Source organism: Mixophyes fleayi, chromosome 1, assembly GCF_038048845.1.
Source record: "Mixophyes fleayi isolate aMixFle1 chromosome 1, aMixFle1.hap1, whole genome shotgun sequence".
Taxonomy (NCBI): Eukaryota; Metazoa; Chordata; class Amphibia; order Anura; family Limnodynastidae; genus Mixophyes; species Mixophyes fleayi.
In genome coordinates this window covers 18,787,073-18,807,460 of record NC_134402.1, presented here as the reverse complement: position 1 = coordinate 18,807,460, position 20,388 = coordinate 18,787,073, and the positions used below count along the sequence as shown (strand labels likewise).

General features: G+C 42.5%; 1 protein-coding gene across 2 annotated transcripts in view; it reads left to right on the top strand.

Annotated features, from left to right (window-relative positions):
* Positions 1 to 20,388, top strand: part of PTPRA (protein tyrosine phosphatase receptor type A) — a 125,467-nt gene that overhangs the window by 22,416 nt on the left and 82,663 nt on the right. The window contains exon 1 of one of the 2 annotated variants that reach the window (XM_075190734.1): positions 13,280 to 13,335. The exons of the other annotated variant lie outside the window; for it this stretch is intronic. The gene's annotated coding sequence lies outside the window, so the exon portion shown is untranslated. Of the gene's footprint in view, positions 1 to 13,279; positions 13,336 to 20,388 lie in introns of those variants that run through there. 2 annotated transcript variants of the gene reach the window in all.

The following is a 20,388-nucleotide window of genomic DNA, read 5'->3' as shown; positions in this document are numbered from 1 at the left end:
TTTTTGATGTGAATCTCATCCATAAAAAGAAACCGTCAGTAAAACAATGGCATTGAGCTTTGAGTGCTCCGTTGCGTCGTGGTTAAGAGAGCTCTGCAGAGTGTCAAGTTATTATCAAGGGATTCCTTGTTTTGTCATGAAGTTAAATGTTTTGGGATTAATTTGATTTGTCATTTGGGGAAATAATGGGAGCCCGGAGAAAAGTAACAACACAAAGCCGGTACTCCCATCTCTGCGGTTCGCAAACTGTAATTTTAAAGCTATGAGCCAGGCCAAAGGTACACCTCACCCGTCGCATCGCTTTGAGGAAGCAGATATTGGTCACCTGGGTACAGAAATGACAGAAATCTCTGTGTCCATATTTGGATTTTCATGAAAGAATTATTTTTTTTCTTTTACGTTCTTTAGTTCGGCTGTTTTATTCCCGACGATTCGTTTTTTTGGGGCTTTCAGGCGGTGCCCTAAACGGTTCGTACGTCTGCAGAGCACATTTACTCATTGATGGGATGGTGCATTTAATTTGCAGATTTTCAGCCACATTGGGGTCGGTCTGCCCTCCCACCTTGTCGTCCTTTCTCTCTGCTACTACGTGGCTGCTATTTATTTTGCTTGTGCTAATAAAACTTTCCTTGTCTCTAAGAGTTAGGGATTTATTGAAGAGACTTCCTAATTTTTTCATCCGCTGTTCTTCACGTGTACCCTGAAGGCTCCCACCCCCTCCCCCCCCCCCCCCCCCCTTCTTCCTTCAGCCCTCACACAGGAAGCCTCACTGTAACCTTGCTGTTCCCAATCAATATTCCTTTACCATGTAAATTAGATTAGGTCTCTCCATATGTATGAGGGTGCACGGCTTGTGAGCTTGCCTGCGGAGATTTGCAGAATCCCTTCTACCAGATGTGTTAACCCCTCAGCTAAACCGATGGCTTTGGCAGCAAATATATAGTAGCAGCGATTTAAAAGTGTGTTTATCACATGCATATGGCGAAGGCCGTGTTTATCAAATGATTTCACTCAGAATCGGTGACCTCACTGAGGCGTGAGGCAAAGAGCGCCTCACGTCACTAGTTCTTAGAGAATTGTAGCGCGCAGAATTTGTTTTTGGGTTTTTTTCCGGCACACTGTCCCACAGCGATCGCTGCTAGACTTTAATGACATTTTCATGTATATGACTTCCAGGAGTAAACAAAAGAATAGAGAAAATCCAAACCGCTAATGTTTATGATATATTACAATTATTTGTCCACTACGGACTACACCGCTTCTCATTAGGATGCCCTTCCAAGTGGCAGCGGTCTTGTTGACCCACATGGATGTGATTTGAGTGGTAAAACGTGTACGGTTAAAATATTTTTATATTGTGTGGGAGTGTGTATATATGTGTACATATAAATATATATATACTAGCAGAAGTGCCCGACGTTGCCAGGGTTTAAATCTTCACGTTATTACGTTATCAATGGGTTGGATGGAACTGTCAACATTTTTAAAAATAATTAGTAGCTTAGCAGCTCTTCCAGCACATTGTTTTTTGGTTTTATATTAAATGTCATTAAAATTTATCAAGGCTCAGAACAGGCTCCCTGGGTCAAAGTGCTGGCCAGCGTACACCAAGGGGAGATCCAACAGGGGCCCTAAGCCCCCTAATACCTGGCCTTGACCACCTTGTGTTGGTTTCATCCTAATCGGTGCAGGGGTGTCCAAATGTATAACCTAATATAGACCAATGAGATAGATAGAGAGATATATATATATATATATCAATAATTTCCTAAATTACTGTGTAGCTTTGTATGAATTTTGTCAGACTGCAATAGTTGTGCAATGTAATTCCATCTGGCTGTGGGATAATTGGCTGAGAAGACGCATCTCGAATCGTGGCTGTTCAGCATTACAGTCAGGATACTAATGGGCCCTTTTTGCATTAATGAATCATTTCCCCGTTGAGTTTTGACTCAGCAGTACTGCACCCCCCCCACCCCCACCCCACCCCCGACACAGGCATCTGCTTGTCTGTCCACTCATTGTAGGATATTATTCACTTCCGAATAACCTCTCTTCTGCCAGACTGACTGGGCATTCCTCCTGTACCAAGAGACCTATAGACGATCCAGCCTCCTCTACGGTATAGATTGACGTGCCGAGCCGCAGTGACAGGCCTGCGTTACGAGAAAAGGATCCGTGTTACAGGAAAATGTAAAATAAAGTTTTGCTGTAATTAGTGTTTGTGCGTTGGACTGGAGTGTGTGTATTTATGCTGGTTGCAGGAAGTGACTGTACAGTGTCAGCTAGTGCTAATCGAGGTGAACGACCTTGATTGAGCTTCCAGCAGCGTTGGGGATGGCAAAAATCATTAATGCAGAAGGTTTTCTGAATGAAACGTGGAAACAAACCCAACTCCCGGCACCTTGGTTTTTATAGTGTGATTCTACGTGAACAATTTGCAAGTGGCAGGGGATGGACTGTGTATCTGGTACCCACCTGGTCTGGCTTTTATAATGGGTGCCATCTTGCCAGGTAATTCAGTCATTTAATTAATGGCACTGATTTTATGCCAGGAAGGATGGCACAAGTCAGATGTTGTACTGTCTTTGCCAGTCCCATCATTCATTGGTGGCAGGGGGGTAACTTGGCAGGTGCTATGGACACTAGTGCAGGGGGCACTCCAGTATTTAGTCCAATCGCAGCCCTGCTCTGGTGTCCTAGCACCGGCCCCAAAGGGGCCACAATGGAGCAGATTATCATCCACAAATGGTTACATGCTTGCGTTGGTAGTAAGGTGTTATAGGCGACCTCCGGGAGTGACATTTACTTTGTACTGAGGATGTGGTCTTGGGTGTATTACTTTGTTTTAATTGTTTCCTCCTGTGTCTCTGCAGCTCACAATAACAATGGGTGTATGTGTGTGTGTATGTGTATGTGTGTGTGTGTATGTATATATATATATATATATATATATATATATATATATATATATATATATATATATATATATATATATATACACACACACACACCATCGTAAGGACAGTATTGTAGATTTAATGGCGGCCTAGTTGGATCTTGCATTATAGGAATCATAGGTTTTGTTGGAGGTCACAAATGTATAGGATCTTGGTGAGGGTCATGCACGAAGGTTAATACCGTGTGTGTTATGTATGTATTTTTTTTTCTAAGCCAATCACTAGGTCACTTTATTTTAAAACGGATTTAAATAGTTGAGTTATTCACTAAAGGGGGATACAAGTGGAAATGTACAGCAAGATATTGTAATGTGGTTTATTATCGGGTAGTCATGCTGTGTCATAGGACTGGCCCCGTCCAGGTCACTCCCGGGCTTCCAGCATGAACCGAGAGACTACCAGCGTGCACTCACTGCAGTGTTTGGGCCGTGCCCTTCTTCCCCCGCTTACTGGAGCTGGCGGGCTCCGTAGGAGGCTGGAGCTGGGCTTTACCATGACTCACGTCTCCGTATCACTGGGATTGTAGATTCCTCTGCTTCATGCTGCAAATATGAAAGGGAACAGAATACTAAAACGTTATGTATTTTTTTTTTTTCTTTTAGTAATATTGCATGGTTCTGCATCTCTCTTCCACTCTCATCACATCCTCCCATTCTCTGCACCCACTTTGTCGAATTCCCTCCCTCACACAGTAAGACTTTCCTCTAGTCTTCAAACCTTCAAGCGTTCTCTGAAAACCCTCCTCTTCAGACAAGGTTATGATATTCCTCAACCACCATCTTAATATCCCTGGGTTACCCTATTACCACCCTCTACACAGCTAACACAAGACAACAACCCTCTGACCAACATTGCTACACACACAGCCCACTCAGTACTTTTACCTTTACGTTCTAGCTGGTCCAGTGTGCAATATGCGGTAGCACATGTCCTTGTGTTTCTAACTCCCATTGTCCTATAGATTGTAAGCTTGCGAGCAGGGTTCTCTTACCTCTCTGTATGTATTACCCAGTACTGTCTTATTAATGTTTGTTCCCAATTGTAAACCGCTACGGAATTTGCTGGCGCTATATAAATAAATGTTGATGATGATGGTTAATGCACTTCGTGCTGCGGGACATGTGTGTACTCCCATGACTGAGACGCGTCCTTCAACGGTTAGAACCGCTGTGATGTTACAAACTGAAAATAAAGCTGGTCTTTGGAGTGGCTGATTTGCCCGCTGGGTAACGGATCCCTCCAAGAGACAGACTGTTTTGCTCTTGTTGGAGGTCATCAGTGTAGGATAGGGTTTCCTGCATGTGGCAATGGCATATACACAGCCTTGTGAAGCGACAAAGAGAAAAAATTACACAAATAATTAGGGATTTAAATCTTTAAATAAACCAATCTTCAGGTTAGAGAATTGTCAATGCCATGTTAATTGAATTTCCCAGAAGCCTTTGCAATTGAGGACAGTCATATATTCACATTCTTTATTTCTTTTGAGAATGATAAAATGATTTTAAGACTTAAGAACCAAGAACTCAGTGTGGAGTAAGGGGGTAAACGGACTTACTCTGCCCTTTTCTTGGGGTATTCAGAACTCCCCACAGACGGGCAGATGTGTGATCCTACACTGAAAGTTGCACTAAGTGCAGTAAATTACTCCTGGATGTTTTCACTGCCTTCACCCGCCCCTGGGACACGGTGTTGGTGGTCCCGGTACATACAGGTGGTCTGTGGGAGGGCCGCAGCTGCTAGATATGATGCTCTTCGCTGCAGCGACTGCCAATATTCCGGGAACAAGTTTCGTTCTCTGTTGCTCACGATTTCTTATTTCAACATTTTCCTGTTAACTCTTCAGCTCCAGGAGGTGCACGTGGGGCTGTGGGATCTCATTCCTGTGCACCACAAGTGGTGTTTGCTTTGCACCAGTCGCCTGTATATTGTACGTCCTGCGCCCTTAACGGTGCATGCTTAGGTTTCCCGTCTTTGAAGTGCTGCTAGGTGTTCAGGGAGGGGATCGTAAGAGGACCCCCTCTGCCAAAATCTGAACATAGCTTAATAAACCCGCACTCTTACCACTCTACATACACCCCTCTCTTTAACTTGCTCTTTGTGAATAATTAACGATTGGTGCAGAGTTCTGGCCCAATGGGGCTGCTCCACTTCTGTGGTGTTATATATAGAAGATTGTCTTCATTTATTGTGTATATTATTAGTTACTCTTTTATTGTCTGTAAATGAAAATGTTACATTTTTAGCTTTGTGAAAGGTGGAAATATTCAGCCTAAATCTCATCTAGGAACTAGTGGGAGCACCAAGGCACGAGGCAGAAAGTGACTCCTTCAGTGAAGTTGCTAATTCTTAGGGAAGTGACAATTTTACATTCTCAAGAATTCTGGTTCAGTCCACAAAATGACTGACACCACCGTCTAGGTATATTTGCTGCTGGATTCTTAGTATTAGTCCAGCCTAGTCTCCCCTTTATCCCACTGGTTGTTTGGTATAGGGGATACAGATCTTTCATCATAGAAAACATTGTTGCATCTCTTGCACTGCTGAGATCTAATAAGAGATAAACTGCTTTTGATGTTGCTGTGTATTTAGCTGATGATGACGACAATGGCAGACAGACATTTATATAGCGCCACTAATTCTGCAGCGCTGTACAGAGAACTCGCATCAGTTCCTGCCCCATTGGAGCTTACAGTCTAAATTTGTGAACATACACACACAGACAGACAGACACACAGAGACTAGGGTTAATTTGATAGCAGCCAATTAACCTACTAGTATGTTTTTGGAGTGTGGGAGGAAACCGGAGCACTCGGAGGAAACGCACGCAAACACAGGGAGAACATACAAACTCCACACAGATAAGGCCGTGGTCGGGAGTTGAACTCATGACCCCAGTGCTGTGAGGTGGAAGTGCTAACCACTGAGCCACCGTGTATATACCCATAGGTCAGGTTGTATAGTGTGCTGAAGGTATAAAGTATATTTATTAAATCTTCTAAAAGAAAAAGTGGAGATGTTGCCAGCAGCAACCAATAAGATTCTAGCTATCATTTATCTAGTGCATTCTAGAACATGACAGCTAGAATATTGGTTGCTATGGGCAACACCTCCACTTTACAAGATGTGATGAATCTGCAGGTGGATGGATGCAAATAACATTTTGGGGCAGAGTGAGGATTTGCTTTTAATTTCTATTTTTTAATTTGGAACACTTATTTTTCTTTTTCCCTTTCCCCCTCCCAATTTTATTTACAGCAAGGGCCATGAAAATACTTTTCTTCAATTGCGTCGTCATATCAAATTTTCAGGTTTGATGTGGAATAAGGGTTTGCTTTTTTTGTTTTTTTAACCAATGTGATTTATATTTTTTTTTATTCGCTTTTCTCCGAAGTGGCAGGGCTATCTTACGATACAACGCAATTACGGTACTTATTCATTTCAACTGTCTACATGAGAAAATGGTTGAACATAGGGAAGAAATACACTCAAGATTCAGCTCTTTAGAAGTCTTTACTGAGAATAGGAGTACACTGGATTCTTGCCGCAACTTTTTTTTTTTTTACTCCTCTTCCCGGTTCCGTTGGCGTACCAGGAAATGACTGCGGGTAATGGTGCTTACCGCTCCGTGCGCTGACGTTGGCGGTGAATCCCTTTTTGCTTCTTACATGGGACTTATGAACACGATGATTGAACTCGGTACTGAAATAGCCATCGGGTCCCTGGAGAGCGCCAGGTTGCTTGCAAAAGACCTGACCATAAATTAAGTTACAGGAACCTGCAATATATGACTGATCCATCCGCTGCTCAGATGAGAGAATACACCCGGGGTGTGAACACTGGGGCAGCTGCAGGCTACACTGCAGTAAAAGAAAATGTTGATATTTACATAGGAAATGTTAGTTGCCCATTACCCCCCCAAAAAATACAACCCCCTTTTTAATGTCTCTTCCTGTTTTTATTTCTTGTTGTTTTTTTTAAAGGTTTATAAATGGGCAGGTAGTGGTGGAACAAGGTAGCATTATTTTATATGGCAGTAAATTCCAAAGAGCTTGAAAATGTCTTCTCTGCAATGTACTTACACCTCTCACACTAGCCGTCTTTCTTAAAATATGGTTTTCTCAGCAGTCGTGATCTGTTCACCTTAGAACAGGGTTGTCCAAACTGTAAATGTGGCCCAGAAGGAGTTTTGGTTGTGGCAAGGGGGCAGCACTGTTAATGGGAAAAAAAAGAAAAGAAAATACTTACTTTGTGGTCACGTCAGCTGGTACTCCGGCTCCCTCCCTTGTCTCCTCCTCTGTGCGGTGCTCGCAGTGAATGTCGGGCGTGATGTCATCACGCCCAACATCCATTGCGGAGCGCAGCACAGAGGAGTCGCCTGCGTGAGAAGAACAATCAGCAGCACAGAATTGGAGAAGAGAAGAGGACAGGAGAACAAGCCGATTAAAAGGTAAGTTAAGGGGGATTTTTTTTATTATTTCAAGGGACGCTGACCAGTTAATAAAAGTCACCTGGTCCTGGAGCATCATGGACCTTATCTCCCTGCTACATATTTCTACTTGTATTACTAATGGGGCATATATTATTCTCTTTGGCTCATTATAAGTTGTTATCCCTTAACTTTACATCGTGGTGTAATTAGCAAAACAGGTGACAATTTGGGGTCACAGTGATGTATATGTCAGGTACCGCAGGCCTGGTCAGGGCACCCTGATATACAATGCCTGGCTTAAATGCACTTTATTGATGTTGCATCGAAACAATACAAAAAGTGATTATAGTATAATAACTAGAGAGGATTTTTTGAAAAGGGGGAGATTGAAGATGTAGTATAGGGGGATTTGAAAAAAAGTGATATATATATATATGTGTGTGTGTGTTAACTATGTTTTCTATGGTTTTTTGGATGATCAGCTATCGTTATTGTTAGTGTATCTTATGTGCGACCCAAAACAACTCGTCGTCTTCCAGTGTGGCCCAGGGAAGCTAAAAGGTTGGACACCCCTGCCTTAGAATATTTGTTTAGTCTCTGTTTGAAGCGACTTTCTGGGGCTTGAAGTGTGTGTGTCTGGGGGCACCCGCCGCTCTGTCATCTTTTGCAGGGGCAAACGCAGGATTTGTAGAGGGGGGTTTCTACACCACGCCGCCAGTGGGCATGACCAGCATGCATGGGGGCATGGCTATAATATTAGACAGTGCTTGGCTGCTCTCCAACTCTCCCTATCCCCATCATATACATGGGCAATGCTGCGTGGACTACTGTTAGGTGCACGCAGCTCTCCCTTTTCAAGCAGAGCCGTGTGAAGCGGGGGCAGGGTCCAGCCACCTCAATTATACTGTGCCCCTGGCTTGGAGGGGGGTTTTCAGGCACTAGGAAACCCTCCCTTGGTTTGTCTATGTGTTGGGGTACCATAGTACCCGGAAATGGGCGCAGCCGAACATTGTGGTTTCCTCCCCTAAATGCGGCATTTAAGTTTATGGCGCCAGTAACAAATATGGCCGCTTCCTCTACAAATAAGCAGATGACTGACTCTCTGGGCACGAGCGTCACTTCAATGTGGGTCACCATCACCGATGAGCACTTGATTGAGGAACTGTAGCAGTACAGGAAGAATATTCCTACATGAACCCATCTCTTTACCAGTGACTCATCTGTGACTAAGCCGGGACATTCACAAGTATCAGAGGGTACTCCTACATTTCATCCACACAATATTGGTGGAAGAGTGAAGGGGGGGGTTTATTGCTGATAATATACAATGCTGCACTATGCACCATCTGGTTGTCGCCAATCCGGGTATGTGGCACAGTGGTTAGCAGTGCTGCCTCGCGGAGCTGGGGTTAAGGGGTGAGTGGGGATTCCTCTGGGTGCTTCAGTTTCTTTTCACACTCCAATAACATATTTGTAGGTTAATTGGCTTCTTACGAAACGTAACCTTGTGGTGGTTTCTGTGGTCGGGAATATAGATTGTAAGCTCCACTGGGTCAGGGACTGATGTGAATGATTATAACATTCTCTGTAAAGCGCTGGTAATCTTTAGGCGCTATATAAATAAAGGTTAATAATGGCTTCTAGCTGTTATTTTTATAGCGCCATTTTTAGACAATGACAGCGAACGCCGTTTTATTGAATGAGCCTCTTTTTGTTGTTTCTGTTAGAATGTAGTTAAATAGACTCTCTGAGCCATCTACTGACTGTTGTGGTTCACACACCTACGCACGTCTCCTTCCTCTGCATCTGAGCTGATCTGTAATGCACAATAAGAAGATTGTTATATGGGGCTGCCCTGCTCTTGAACGGGATGAATAAGGGGCGAGCGCACGACTACTCCATACATATTATGATTTTTGCTCTGACAAATCTGCCCCTATTTAAAGAGCCCGTCACTCTATCACAAGCTTTCTATTGTCTATCGGGAGAGAAAACATTTTGCTTTCTGCTAAGTTGGCCCAGTCTCCTCCATGCCAAACGTGAATATCTCTTCCTGCACTTACTGCCCTTGTTCTTTCACTACTGCATAGAGTGCGAGCTCTGTGGGCCAGTTGCTTATTCCCCGCACTGTTGCTGAGCCTCAGAAATAATTTGATAAAACATAGCTTTATTGAAAAAATGATGATGGGCGTTTCGGACCATCTCGCAGCCCTCCATTATAAATAAATTAAACGGACCTTAGGCATTAACAGGATTATTATTTTGGGCCACAGTTTGCTACCCCGTAAAGAATTCCCATTACTATATATTAGTTTTTACGTTCTAACATATCTATGCACAACATGTATCTTGTATTTAGATCCATAGGGTTTTAAGTCCATTCAGGGGCACATTTATCATTTATCGGACAAAACGAGAAATACTTATCAATCCTTATCGCATGGATAAGGATTGATGTATTTCTCAAATTTATTAAAAATGGAACACAAACAGCAGTTCCGAAAAACTGCTGTTTCTGTGATAAAAAAAAACATACTCGCCACTGGCTCTTCGGTCGCGCTGTCTCCCGATCTCCTCCTCGTCGGCTTACTTTATCTTCTTCATGCTACTGCGCATGTGCCGTCCGGAGAGCTTGAGGCTGTGACAGGGAGGGATCACAAGATCACTCCCTGCGCATGCGCTGTCCAGCTCTGCTCCGGAGAGCACAACTTTTACAAGTAATTCCTATGATGTACGCCAGCCTCAGCTGGTACATTAACACAACAAGTTCCCGAAAAAAATATTTTTTCGGGACTTGTTAGATTGCGGCCAGGAGCAGTCACCATTCTGTTGAATGGTGACTGCTCGCAAAAACGATCAGGAGTGCAAAGCCGCATATATCAATGATATCTGCTGCGATGCACCTTTAATAAATTTGCGGAGAGCACATCCTGGCCTAATTTACACGGTAAGTGCACGATAGTGCACTACTGTGCTTTCTTAAATATACCCCATAGTCTGGTAACGAGAGTGCGTCTATTCATCAGCTGCGAATACCATGTATAAATATTTATGTAGAGGATTCAGGAAAAGAAGATATTGGAGGTAAGGGTGTGATTTTTGGAGAAGGTGGATTCCTATCTTTGTACATCAGACTTCCTGATGTCAAAGCGCATTAAAGGTTAATGTAGACGGCTGAAACGGTTGGCTACGGAGAACAATACCTTACACTATACTTAACACGTGCCAATTATTTATCGTACTTTTGTTCTATTGAGGTATGGGAATGTTGACCTGTAATGACGATCTTGTACGATAGTTAAACAAACATTTGTATATCTCCATTCAATAAGTAATTTCTGGAATTCAGCTGTGGAGGGTGAGAGAGGTTTAAGTTACGCTACACACATAAAGGTCCAGTTTGTTTGTGGATGGTTGTTTTTATTGATTAAATGTTCTTTTTTTTTGTTTGTTTGTTCTTTAATCTCTTGCTTTATTGTCAGATTTGTTTTGCTCTAGCTGGTGAGACTTGTTTAAAACACCTGCTGTTATATTATTACAGATCAGTGTGGGGGCAGCGTAATATTTTGCAATAATATTAAAACCTTTTGGAGGTTATTGCTCACAGCTGCCAGGACTGGTCAGACTGGTGGTCAGTGGTGTAACACACACTGCTGGCTGTAGTGCTCACATAGTGCCTGTTGTTATAATAGGAGAAACAATGGTTTATTCTATTATATTAGGACTCTGTTGGTCTCCAAGAGCCGGGTGGAAAGTAAAAACAGCCCGGTGGAGCACCTGGGAAATAGGTGGCGGGGAAGGGGGTTGGGGCACTGCAGATGATTCCTCCTTAGATTTAAATTTGCTTTCACCTATTACTGAGATTAAGGGTAAAATATGGGCCCCTCTGTAAGGTTAGAGGGCAGAACAATGCTGCCCCATTAGTGGATCCGGTTGCCCGTCACTGATTTTTAGCTTCAGGATATACTCTATTTACACAAACATGGATTTACATGCACTGCAAAGTTAATAAAATTTGCGCTTATCTATGAAATTCACTCTGGACAAGAGGCCACACAGTAAGTTCCGTCATTAGGGATAGTCGTTTTGGTGGCAGATGCAAGTTGAAATCTGTTGCTTTTGGTACAATACAACGATCGCCTGTAGTGGAAGGTACGGATAGAGTCGCTCCCCTACGTTTTCTGTAAATATGGCAAGAAATATACGACGGACAAAATGATTTGCTCTCATGGAAGTCGTTTGTTAGTGCAGATATTAATCTAATGTCTGTCGTCTTAATTAAATAAAACGTAGGTTTAATATCTCTACCCGGAATGAAACGGAATCTTCAGGATAAGATCAGAAGAAAATAATTATCTGCATTTTCAGTGGAGGGAAATATATGAAAACTGCAGTTCTAATAAAATGCTATTGCCTTTATAGTGAGCACAAACATTTTTGGGCTGAGAGCACCGTTTTATTGCCAACGTTTTCAAATAATTTCCAGTCCCATTTCAACGTGTGTCATGCGGTACGATCTAGGAAGAGTGGATTTCATTACAATACCCCATCATGACTGTTGCCTAGTATATTGAGGGTCTGTTTCAGGCCACAAAATGGCTGCCTGCATTAGGTGACCGTTCCTGTTTTTATTACCCCTAAACGTTCTATTCACCCCCTCAAACATAAACGCAGGACTGCACTTGTAAAACCATTCTTGGTATAGCTAATGTCTTTACCTCATCTATTGATCGGATGGACAATATTTTTCATCAAACACTATTTTGCCTTTTGCTGCTGTTTCACTTCTAGGGCTTTAGTAATTGTTATTTCACGGTGTACAGATCTGTTCTATACTCCACACTTAGCTGAGCGCTGTGAAGTCGGCCACTTCCTCAGTTGCTATGAATTATGAATACGTTTTGGTGTTCAGCCGATGGAACAGCGTGTTGCATATCGCCCCCCAGGGGTTGTATTTACTAAACGGCGGGTTTGAAAAAGTGGAGATGTTGCCTATAGCAACCAATCAGATTCTAGTTTAGTAATTATTAGTACATTCTGCAAAATGACAGCTTGAATCTGATTGGTTGCTATAGGCAACATCTCCACCTTTTCAAACCTGCAGTTTAGTAAATATATACCTCAGTGTGTATTAAACTATAGTGTGTGTGTGTGTGTTTGTATCCAGTCTAATGATGTTTTATGCTTTTGTCGTGTGGTTCCTATCAATGTGATCAGAATATCCTTGGATGGTGGAAATTAGCTATTTTGCAATTTCCTGTGTTCACTCACTGAGTCACTCACTCACTATTTCATTATTAATTATGGCTTATAGCGAACTTCTTAAATAACTGGACAACAAAGATAATGGACATACATAAAGCATAATACGGAATATATTACATCTAATGCCTAATTGGCAGGCCTTGGTTTCTGTCCTGATAAGTTCTGTTTGGATGTATAAAAGACTGTCCCCATTTTCCGCTATGACCGTAAATGACCAGGTTGGCATGCAAAAAATGATCTGTGTGTCTGTAATGCAATTTTATTATTTTATCTGGTAGCTGACCTTGCTCGGTCACCACTTCCCCTATTCCACCCCATGGAAATACAGTAAATGTTATATAATATATTATTCACAAAGGCGTGTATTGTACTGAGCCGTGCTGATTCATACTGCCAGCAAGGATTGCTTTATTTCCTACAGAAAGTTGAGTGCAGGGAAACTGCAAAACGCTGGCTGTAAGTTTGATGATCACGTGGCTAAAGGGGATCACATGACCAGGTAACATCGTGTGTCACATACTAGTTCTCACTCAGCGCAAGTGTCTTACAATCCCCTAAAGATGTTCTGTATGAATGATGAGCATTGTTCTGTCCTCAGAATGAACCTCTGAAATTTGGTATTTTGCTGACTTGGATGAGAATTATTTTAGCCTTGGATCGTCTATCTCCGATCATGGGGTAGGTTGGATTGTTTGAAATGCTTGATCTAGTTATGTAATCCAATAAAAATAACAAAAACCTGAGTCATGCTCACATATGGTACAGGATCTTACATTATCCTGCAAGGGAGCATAACATTGTATATCCTCTGTCAGCCGTATGATTTGTATGATGTTATTTCTCGTTGCATTGTTGGGGTTTAGAACTGTATGAGAACTAGTGATGTCACTGGTAGATAGCTTTTATGAGTGGTTCAGCTATATACTAATGGCAGTATCTTTACGGTTTGTGTAAGCATGGGATACAATTTTAAAGGCTACTAACCCTAAAATACGTAAGAGGATCTGTCATTTTGCCATATTGACTAAAGTATACAATTTAAAGATGTCGCGTATGGCGGAGAGCAAGTCACCACCGATATTTGTTACCCAGGCTGGAAGGCCGCCTGCCGACTCTTTCAGAAGGGTTTACACACAATAAGTCTTGGTGTGCATTGGTTAAAACCTTCCGACGTAATCTCTCCTTCACATATCTAACCAGTTAATGACGTTTTTGGCATTTGTGTTTTGAGTGTTTACATGTTCACACAAACACAATTTTAACATTGTGTTCCCATATGGAGTTTGTAACATGTAGTGTTGCACTCATTAGCTGGCTGCCTATAAGGCCGCCGTCTTGATCACGTTGCGTGATGGCTGTATTAAACAGCTCCTTGGATACGTTGCGGATGAATGTAGTGAACAGAGGACCGAAATGTTTACTAACGTACAGTCATTAAAATCTCCTTGTTGACTGCTTCGTACAGCAGATTTCCTCCTTCCACTGTGCTGTCCACATTTCCCCTCTATAACTGTTCTCCTACAGCATAAGGCAGTATAGATGGGGAAGGGGCTGTGGTTAGACAGCATAGGGATGGTGGGGGGTGGGGGGCGGGGGGGGGAGCAGTCAGTATGATTTACTTCAGCTTCATGTGGCGTCTCATTAGCATTGCATATAAGACAATGCAATGTACCTCCCAAGCATCCTGTCTCCCAACGCTGTCGTCTATATCTTAGACCAGGACTGTAGCTCTCGAGCAGTGTTGTGAAACTACAACGCTCAGCATGCCCAGCTAGCTGCCAGCTTTCGGCTGGCTACCTAGTAGCAAAGCATGCTGGGGTTAGTGTCTTAACACCTGGAGAGCCACAGGTTGGCCAGACCTGTCTTAGACAGTCAAGTTGTGGGCAGCACGTTGGCTTAGTGGTTATCACTTCTGCCTCACAGCACTGGGGTCATGAGTTTGATTTCCAACCATGGCCTTATCTGTGTGGAGTTTGTATGTTCTCCCCGTGTTTGCGTGGGTTTCCTCCGGGTGCTCCGGTTTCCTCCCACACCCAAAAACATACTTGTAGGTTAATTGGCCGCTATCAAAAATTGACCCTAGTCTGTTTCTGTGTGTGTGTGTGTGTTAGGGAATTTAGACTGTAAGCTCCAATGGGGCAGGGACTGATGTGAGTGAGTTCTCTGTACAGCGCTGCGAAATTAGTGGCACTATATAAATAAATGATGATGATGAAGTACTTCAAAAATTGGACCCCTGTGTTGTGTTATGGTTGAACATCCGCCGTTGTAAACCTGATTTCAGTGACCGATAAACCGCCCCAAAACAACCAGACACCCCATGTCCTCAGACCCCTTCAGCCAGTACGGACTTCCCTGCCGGAGAAACTGCGTAATACAAGCGTACATTTAGTGGTTGGGTTGATAACATCTCTTGAAGACTAGTATACGAATGGACAAGGAAGGAATAATAACAATGATACTAAAGATTCATTAATCTGAATATTGCCTTTATTCCCTTAAACGTGCATTCATTGCTTGCGCAGTTTGGAAACCATTTTGTGGTTTGAACGAATAGTCCTATGTGTTTATTAGACACTCGCAGCGTGGCGTCAGGCACGTGGCCACAGTGACGAGGGCCTAGTACGTTTTTTAGTGAATGAATCCAGTTATTAGAAAGGTGAAATGGAAGTAAACAGTCTTTGCAGTTTAACGGTTGAGGCTCGTGTTGGTGTTTGTCAGTGAAATGGGCAGAATAAAAGTGTTTCCGGCATGTTAACCAGCAGCAGCCGCACATTTCCTGTCAGTTACAACGGCTGATGGAGATGTATTATTAACTACTGCTTAAAATAGATGAATCTCCCTTGACCCTCCAGCACTGATCACGTTGTTGTATAGTTTTTATGGTAGTCGCGAAGGGTTGTTCAAGAGAATAAGCCCCGTTTTCCCAAGTTGCTGAATAATCTGAATTGTAGGGTTTTTTTAAGCACGTTTTTCATAATGGGGGAAGCATTTGTGCGATGCACACCAGACTTCCTATCAGACTAAAATGGCTGAGGACAGTGGCTTGCAGTGATTTAGTTCTACAAGTTTATAGGATTTAAAAGCATAAGGATTATGAAATATTTCTCTTTAATTGAGAGAGAATTCTCTCATCAAGGCCCAAATGAGACGTTTCTGGGGGACGTTGCTTTGAAATTCGGTGGCTGCTTTCTACTTTGAGGCTTCGGAAGCTTTCAACAGAGTGAATTTTAATGGTGTAGCAGCTATAACGTGGTTGTCAGCACAATGCTCTGTGACCTCGTTGGATGCATTAGTAACACCCCTCCGACGTGAGAGATTGATTTTTCTATCGCTGGTTTATTTTTCAGCTCCACTACCTCTCTCGCAGTTACTGAGGTTTTTTTTATATAATGGGGATAAAAATGGAAAATGTGAGTGTTGCTCTGATGGGGCCTTGTGGTTACTTATTGGCTCTGCTACACCTAGGAAAATGCTTATGAAGCCAGAGTAGAGCAAGAACCTCAGATGGATTTGTTTTGCACAAGAGAAACCTTTTTTTATTTTTTAGAGGTGGAAACCAAAGTGCTTTATAGTGCGGCTGTTACGCCACACGTTGTGGGCTGGACCAGTGTTTGTGAGAGTGCAGCCTGTTCATTTATTGAAAACTTGAGATGCTCAGGCTCGGTTCCTCTAAAACCGAATACACCCGAACTTAGGGGATCCGAGTACCGAGCGACCTCGGAATTGAAAACGAGGCAAAACGTCATTGTGACGTTGTTGGATCTCTCGAGTTTTGAATTCCTTCTTAAGATCCAACATAGTGAGGGGTGGGAGGGAGGGCGGACCCCCATTTTTCTTTTCTGCCACTGCTGTGTGTCAATGTGTCCTAGATGTGCTAGGAACAGTCGTGTGTTTGTGTCATTGCTCTGTCGCTTACCATCCAGCCAGGTCGCTGCAGTATTTGTCCGAAAGTGTATGAAAATAATATTGTGACCTGTGAGGTGGTCTAAATTGACTGCAACTGACTTGAAATTAGTGTTTATTGAGGTTAATAATAATGTAGGAACAAAAAGAAGAGCAAAATTATGTGATTTTAGCATATTTTAGGATTTTTGTTTTTTTTGTTTTTAAAAAAAAAAAACCAAATCCAAAATGTACGCAGGCGGTTTTGCCAAAACACAAAGCTAATCCAGAACCAAAACCAGTTCACGGGGGTCCGTGAGCATCTCTATTGAAAACCTAGTGAAAAGTGTGTGCGTATATAGATATATTTGTCCTGATTCATTAGGCCTGCAAAACTAACGTAAATCTACATAGGCATTTCTGTATTCAGCTATAAGCGGATCTGAAGGAACGTCTCTTGTTGAACGTGGATCTAGGTGCGCTCAGCTCTGACAGGTATTGTATGTATCCTACAGCGTCTTGTCTATGTCTAATATAAAGTCCTAGCAGATCGCACAGAAAAAAAAGTATTCAACCTATGTCTCCTGTTAATATTATAGTCATTAATGAGAACAAAATACATTGATCGGGATGTTATTAATGTTTACTGAACATAAAATGCATTTTTACAGTTGCTCCTGATTACAAACACATGTCATAGCATGCATACACATCCATCATCACGAGTAATCAGCACTTATACCTAATTTGCCTGATAGATTAAGGAATGTAAATGCTGACACAGGTCTGGTGTATTTTGAGTAGATCATTTTGCATTGACAGCAATTACAATGTATGTTTTTGGTGGGCTGTCATTCAGGGATGAAAAAAAAATGAATTAAAGAGTGACAATGGGAAACTGGTGATTTCTAGTTATGGAAGAAATGTCATTGTACCTTTTTTTTTTTTTTTTTTTTTTTTTAAGTAATGTTCCCAGAATACTAGAGCAAGGCCGGATATGGATTCTGTCCAGCTGTAGCCAGATCTGTAACATTGTGAATAGCGACATTATTACATTATGAATTGCCGTTTCCTGCTTTGTATCGTATTGTGTTTTACTCTGACCAGTTCCCTGCTTGTAAAGATGCAAGTCTGTGTCCTTTTATAGCTCCCACACTCCTCACATGATCCGTACATCTGTCCTTCTTGTCCTCCTTACTCGATTTTCACATTCTTTTGTTTTGGAACAGAATATTTAGGCTTTTGGACAACAGTCAGGAAGCTAATAGATATCTTTGCAGTGCTAATTGTTAAGTGATTGTACACTTGAATACAATATTGTGCAATGTGATTTGAGCATACATCCTAACATTTAAAGCAGCAATCTCACATTAGGTTTTTTTTTTTTTTTCTCTTTAAGTGACATGTTAAATACCTTTTTTAGACATGCATCTGTTTTTGTTTTGTGCTTTTTTTTTTTTTTTGCTGAGCTGTCCTTCTACAAATCATAGTCTCCTTTTCAAAATCTCTCTAGAGTTTGCAAAATATGGCTTCCAGCTACACAGACTCTGGTTCAAAAGTCATAGCATGCCATGTGATGCGGGGAGAAGAGGATTTTACAGTACACAGAGTGGGGGTGTTCATTGTCATCAGCTATTTATATAGAGCCACTAATTCAGCAGCGCTGTGCAGAAAACTCGCTCACATCAGTCCCTGCCCCATTGAAGCTTACAATCGAAATCCCCTATCATGCACACATACAGACCGAGAGAGACTAAGGACAATTTAATAGCAGCCAATTAACCTACCAGTATAATTTTGGAGCGTGGGAGGAAACCGGAGCACCCGGAGGAAACTCGCGCAAACACGGGGAGAACATGGCCATGGTCGGGAATCAAACTCATGACTACTAAGCCACTGTGCAGTCCAATGCCTCTCTGCTCAATACATCATTTGACACTGGTTGCCATGGTAGTTCATGACAAACTGCAGAATTATAAATCATTCATAGCAGTCAGAAGAAACAAACAAAGGAAATATGGTAAATGTGAACATTATTCTTATTACACTGCAGTGATTTTATGTTAAAAACAACAAAAAAACACACACACTTTTTTGTTTTGTCCCCTTTTCCTCGCTGCTTTAAATTTGTGATTCTTAAAGCCGCACACCTAATCCGTCCGGCTCTCGCTGGAATTGGGCATAGTGCCGACCCACAGATAGCTGGACACTTTTGCTCCAATCACGGCTGGTCTTTGGGGAAGAAAACAAATATTTGGCACATACGTTGGATTATTTTATTCCCCTAATCATAACATGAGTCATCCAAAAGACAATGAGTAATTGGCTTCAGCATCAGGGACACATTTTATTCAAAAGAAATAAAAAAGAGAGAACTTTAAAGACTTTAAAATCATTTGTGTGATACTTTGTATCATTATGATGGATTGTGGGTTCTACTGACCTTTTGACTTTTTTAATTGGGGACTTGTGACCTTGACAATTTCTCCTTTTGATCAGTACATTTGCTGACTGTTAGCAGTGCTGTCCTGCAGTAGCTTTTGACAGGTAGTTTGCACCAATGATCGTTTCTGCCTCTCTATATTACGTCTCTGAAAGCATATCGTCGCTGTCATTGGATACGTCTTCCTTATATACATGGTGTTACTGTTGGAAATGCTATTAAAGACATTTAGAAGAGAAATTGAAAATTGGGGAGAATCCTGTCTAAAGACTGAGCATTTTGCAGTCGCTGTCGTGTTAGATGGTCTTTATTGATACAAGTTGCTTGCAGTGAGAATAAAGGCGTACAGAGAGGCTGTGGACTATTGCAGTTACACGTAGGCCAATAAATTTCATTGTAAAGGAAAAACCATGTCATTCATTCTTGCCCAAAAAACAATTTCGTACTCGCCCACATCAGCCACTTGCTGTAGAATTGTTGTTCGTCTCCCACTGATCACTGTGTAAAACTGTAAAGTGTTTGGGTGTAACATGTTGGGATGGTTATTGATATTTGCAAGTTCCCACACCTGCTGTTTGCTGTATTGTATTTTACTAAACGCCAGCACCCTTGGCTGAGCACGTCCTGGCACTGCTGCAAAATTTGGTAATAAAATGGTTTTCTTCAACATATGAGTAAATATCAATATAAAAATAGCATTGTATTAGAAGGGGCAAATTCACCAATTCCATCACATTCGTAGCAATGCACTCTCTCTCGGCCTCCCTTCCACATTACGTGAGCAATGCACTCTCTCTCGGCCTCCCTCACATTCGTAGCAAAGCACTCTCTCGGCCTCCCTCACATTCGTAGCAATGCACTCTCTCTCTCGGCCTCCCTCACATTCGTAGCAATGCACTCTCCTCTCGGCCTCCCTCACATTCGTAGCAATGCACTCTCTCTCTCGGGCCTGCTCTCACATTCGTAGCAATGCACTCTCTCTCTCGGCCTCCCTCACATTCGTAGCAATGCACTCTCTCTCTCGGCCCTCCCTCACATCGTCGTAAGCAATGCACTCTCTCTCTCGGCCTCCCTCACATTCGTAGCAATGCACTCTCTCTCGGCCTCCATCACATTCGTAGCAAAGCACTCTCTCTCGGCCTCCCTCACATTCGTAGCAATGCACTCTCTCTCTCGGCCTCCCTCACATTCGTAGCAATGCACTCTCTCTCTCTCGGCCCTCCCTCACATTCGTAGCAATGCACTCTCTCTCTCAGGCCTCCCCTCACATTCGTAGCAATGCACTCTCTCTCTCGGCTCCCTCACATTCGTAGCAATGCACTCTCTCTCTCGGCTTCCCTCACATTCGTAGCAATGCACTTTCTCTCTCGGCCTCCCTCACATTCGTAGCAATGCACTCTCTA